Source organism: Balaenoptera ricei, chromosome 5, assembly GCF_028023285.1.
Source record: "Balaenoptera ricei isolate mBalRic1 chromosome 5, mBalRic1.hap2, whole genome shotgun sequence".
In the NCBI taxonomy this organism is placed as follows: domain Eukaryota; kingdom Metazoa; phylum Chordata; class Mammalia; order Artiodactyla; family Balaenopteridae; genus Balaenoptera; species Balaenoptera ricei.
The window spans coordinates 111,791,419-111,796,964 of record NC_082643.1 but is presented as its reverse complement, the minus strand read 5'-3'; positions in this window follow the sequence as shown (position 1 = coordinate 111,796,964).

The following is a 5,546-nucleotide window of genomic DNA, read 5'->3' as shown; positions in this document are numbered from 1 at the left end:
TGTCATATTATGGGCTACATAGTTAAGCTGATGGACAGTGGTCCCACAAGTTCAGAACACCTTTCATCTAAGCATTAATGGTGAGTTATACTTTAAGATGCAGCATTTTTTAAGCTTCAGCTCAAAATATCCTTGACTGGGTGTGTTAAACCAAAGCACCTAATTAGAGATGACTTTAAGTAATACCTTTCTTTGTCACTTAATATCCTCTACACACAAAAATCCAGAGGTTTTTACCTATACCACAGAAACCTCACTTCCAAGGACATGATAATCACTCTGTAGACGTTTATCCTCCTGAACTCAGACATTGGGAACTGTGGGACTCAACTCCACTATTCCCACAGTGGAAAATTCCTGATTACCTCATTCTTCCCACAGAGCTGAGTAGAATCCCCATAACAGATATCCATTTAAAGGAAAGTAACTTGCCCATGAATTAATTATTCAACATAGTTCAATAGTATAGAGTCAGTATAGATGGTCCTTAAATGCTCAACTTTTAGTCTCAGATTGCCTCGTTTGAATCCCATTGCCTCTGCTTAGTAAGTGTGTAAAATTTGGGCTAGTTATTTAAACTTGTTAAATCTAACTTGCCTCAGTAGTGAAATACAAGTGATAACTGGTAGAGACAGCAAGTTGCCCAGAGACTTGATGGGTTTAGTTAAGATTTCAAAGAAGCCTGAACATCGGTAAATAAGATACCAGTGCCAGTACTAAAATCCTTTCTCCCCCTTTCCCACAGTAGTATAATAGCTGAATACATGACTGCTGAATTAGACTGTATTTCCTTGTCTTCCTTGTAACCAGGTGTGGTCATGACTAAATTATCTCTAATGAAATATTAATCAAAATTAGATGTGTCACTTCTAGGTCAGGACATAGGAATGGTGGAGGAGCGCCCCTCATGCTCTCTTTCCTCTTCCTCCTGCTAGAAGTGGTAACAACGGCAGCAATCATGAGGAACCATCCTAGGTCCCTGGTTGACTCTATGCAACAGAAGCAGTATTTGCTGGATTCATGAGATAAACAGATTTCTACCCTGTTTGAGTCATTACATTTTTGGGGTATCTATTCAATAACAGTATCTAAATCATAAAATAGCTATAAGGAGTGAAAAAGGTAATGCACGTGCTCTTAGCACAGTGCCTAGCACATAACATTACTAAGCATCAGTTCTTAATGTGAGAAGATAGTGTAGCGGTTAAAAATGGGAGCTTAGTATCCAGGGTGTATTCAAATTTTGGCTGTTTTCTAAGACCTGTGTAAACTGAGAGACGTTTTGTAATAGGGAGAAAAAGAAATGCGGTCTCCTTCCTATTCAGGGTCTGAGGAACCTTGAGGGCAAAGCTGGGAATTCTCAGCATTATCACCATTATGCTAGCTCCCTTATGCAGGGAAAGCAAGCGAGTGCAGAGTTCCAAGGCCAGTGACTCAGAAGCGCTCATTTGACCCAGAAAACCTCCAGCCAGGTTATAGAAGGCACAAGGTCAAATAGATAAGAATCTAAAAGCCAAACAGAAGTCTCTAATTAATGCCAACAATCTGCTCTCTACAACTTTGGTTTGGTCACTAGCTGATAGTCAAATTAACTATAGTTCATTTCCTAGTACAGTCAACTTACAATTAGGCATAATAATGAAGGGAAGTAATGGCACTCATGACTTAAAATAATAAGTACTACAAAAATAATTTTATTTGGCTTTGGAATTGTGTGCATGTAGCATGTACAAGTACATTTACCATTTTATCATCTACACAGGGACTTGCTCCCTCCCAAAAGAATTGGGAACAATTGGTCCATATCTCTTTTTTGTTGTTAATTTTCTATTCCCGTGACTAACTTTACACAGAACTAAATAAAATCATTTGCTTCCTTACCAGTGTAATTATGTAAAATCATTTCTGGACTGTATTTTACTTAAAGAAGTTCAAACATCTTTTCAATCTTAACTAACCCATTGGGTTTCTGGGAAATGTTAAATGTATCCTCTGTAGCACAGTAATAAGCTCTGCAGTGATTGTGGCTAAAAAATAGTGTCCAGGACACTGTGGTGTCCACCCACTCCTCTCTACCCCATTCCCTTCTGCATATGTGCCCTGTTGTAAAAGAAGCATCAATCTAGAGATGTGAAGTTCTTTAATGAACCATTTTCAGCTTGGTTGTTTTATTTTTAGGAGCTTCATTTTAGTGGGGCGCCTCAGGAAGAGGAGTATTTAAGGACTACAGGCAACTATTTGTTTCCTAACCTTTTGACCCAAGTTGAGTGTCTGGTTTTCTCCAGGCATATTCTATTATCAACAATGGCCTATACCACGACCACAGTCCAAAGGGGTTAATTAACACAGGGAGGAAAAAAATAACCTGCACTCCTTAGCTACTGATAAGAGAGCAGCCATATCACCTCCTAAATCAGTTCCTAGAAACTCAAAGAAAGTTGGGTGAGTAAATTTTATTTAATATATTCCCTTCCATATAAATGTCTCCCTAAACCCTTAAACTCTGGTGGTGGTAAAAGCAATTTGACAATATTTAATAAAGATAAAGATGTATACCCTGAAGGACCTAGCAATTCTACTCCTAGATATACGCCATAGATAAGCACTCACATACAAGAACATGCACAGATGTACGTTCATTGTGGAATTGTTTCAGAAGGGAAAACTGGAAAGAGCCTAAATGTCTACCATTAAGAGAATGAATGGAAGTCTATACCACAGTAAAAATCTATCCATTTTGATTTATTAAAATGTATAAGTATGGGGGAGACCTTCAAGATGGCGGAGGAGTAAGACATGGAGATCACCTTCCTCCCCACAAATACATCAGAAATACATCTACATGTGGAACAACTCCTACAGAACACCTACTGAATGCTGGCAGAAGAACTCAGACTCCCCAAAAGGCAAGAAAATCCCCACGTACCTGGGTAGGGCAAAAGAAAAAAGAAAAAACAGAGACAAAAGAATAGGGATGGGACCTGCACCTCTGGGAGGGAGCTGTGAAGGAGGAAAAGTTTCCACACACTAGGAAGCCCCTTCACTGGTGGGGATGGGAAGGTGGGCGGAGGGAAAGCTTCGGAGCCGCAGAGGAGAGCGCAGCCACAGGGGTGCAGAGGGCAAAGCGGAGAGATTCCCACACAGAGGATCAGTGCCGACCAGCACTCACCAGCCTGAGAGGCTTGTCTGATCACCCGCCGGGGCGGGTGGGGTCTGGGAGCTGAGGCTCAGGCTTCGGAGGTCAGACCCCAGGGAGAGGATTGGGGTTGGCTGCGTGAACACAGCCTGAAGGGGCTAGTGCACCAGAGCTAGCTGGGAGGGAGTCCGGGAAAAAGTCTGGACCTGCCTAAGAGGCAAGAGACCATTGTTTCGGGGTGTGGAAGGAGAGGGGATTCCTTCCCTGTCTGCCCACAGAAGGCAGAGCACCGCCTAAACGAGCTCCAGAGATGGGTGTGAGCCGTGGCTATTAGCTTGGACCCCAGAGATGGGCATAAAATGCTAAGGCTGCTACTGCAGCCACCAAGAATCCTGCGTGCAAGCACAGGTCACTCTCCACACCTCCCCTCCCAGGAGCCTGTGCAGCCCGCCACTGCCAGGGTCCCATCATCCAGGGACAACTTCCCCGGGAGAACACATAGCATGCCTCAGGCTGTTGCAACGTCTTGCTAGCCTCTGCTGCCGCAGGCTCGCCCTGCATTCCAATTATAACTACCGTACCTCACCCTCCCCCCGGCCTGAATGAGCCAGAGCCCCCTAATCAGCCGTTGCTTTAACCCCATCCTGTATGGGCGGGAACAGATGCCTGCAGGCGACCTACATGCAGAGGCGGAGCCAAAACCAAAGCTGAACCCCAGGAACTGTGTGAACAAAGGAGAAAGGGAAATTTCTCCATGCAGCCTCAGGAGCAGTGGATTAAATCCCCACAATCAACTTGATGTACCCTACATCTGTGGAATACCTGAATAGACAACGAATCATCCCAAAATTGAGGCAGTGGACTTTGGGAGCAACTGTAGACTTGGGATTTGCTGTCTGCAACTGATTTGTTTTTGATTTTTATGTTTATCTTAGTATAGTTCTTAGCACTTGTTATCATTGGTGGATTTGTTTATTGGTTTGGTTGCTCTCTTCCTTTTTTATTATTATTATTTTTTTATTTTAATAATTATTTTTTTATTTTAATTTTAATATTTTTTTCTTTCTTTTTTTCCTCCCTTTTCTTCTGAGCTGTGTGGTTGACAGGGTCTTGGTGCTCCGGCTGGTGTCAGGCCTGAGCCTCTGAGGTGGGAGAGCCGAGTTCAGGACACTGGACCACCAGAGACCTCCCGGGCCCACATAATATCAATTGGCGAGAGTTCCCGCAGAGATCTCTGTCTCAATGCTAAAACCCAGCTCCACCCAATGGCCAGCAGACTCCAGTGCTGGACACCCCATGGCAAACAACTAGCAAGACAGGAACACAACCACACCCTTTAGCAGACAGGCTGCCTAAAATCATAATAAGTTCACAGACACCCCAAAACACACCACCAGACATGGCCCTGCCCACCAGAAAGACAAGATCCAGCCCCACCCGCCAGAACACAGGCACCAGTCCCCTCCACCAGGAAGCCTACATAAGCCACTAAACAAACCTCACCCACTGGGAGCAGACACCAAAACAATGGGAACTATGAACCTGCAGCCTGCGAAAAGGAGACTTCAAACACAGTAAGTTGAACAAAATGAGAAGACAGAGAAACATGCAGCAGGTGAAGGAGTAAGGTAAAAACCCACCAGACCAAACAAATGAAGAGGAAATAGGCAGTCCACCTGAAAAAGAATTCAGAGTAATGATAGTAAAGAGGATCCAAAATCTTGGAAATATAATGGACAAAATACAAGAAATGTTTAACAAGGACCTAGAAGAACCAAAGAGCAAACAAACAATGATGAACAACACAATAACTGAAATTAAAAATTCTCTAGAAGGAATCAATAGCAGAAAAACTGAGGCAGAAAAACGGATAAGTGACCTGGAAGATAAAATAGGGGAAATAACTACTTCAGAGCAGAATAAAGAAAAAAGAATGAAAAGAATTGATGACAGTCTCAGAGACACCTGGGACAACATTAAATGCACCAACATTCGAATTATAGGGGTCCCAGAAGAAGAAGAGAAAAAGAAAGGGTCTGAGAAAATATTTGAAGTGATTATAGTTGAAAACTTCCCTAACACAGAAAAGGAAATAGTCAATCAAGTCCAGGAAGCGCAGAGTCCCATACAGGATAAATTGAAGGAGAAACATACCAAGACACATATTAATCAAACTATCAAAAATTAAATACAAAGAAAAAATATTAAAAGTGGCAAGGGAAAAGCAACAAATAACATACAAGGGAATCCCCATAAGGTTAACAGCTGATCTTTCACCAGAAACTCTGCAAGCCAGAAGGGAGTGGCAGGACATATTTAAAGTGATGAAAAGGAAAAACCTACAACCAAGATTACTCTACCCAGCAAGAATCTCATTCAGATTCAATGGAGAAATTAAAACCTTTACAGA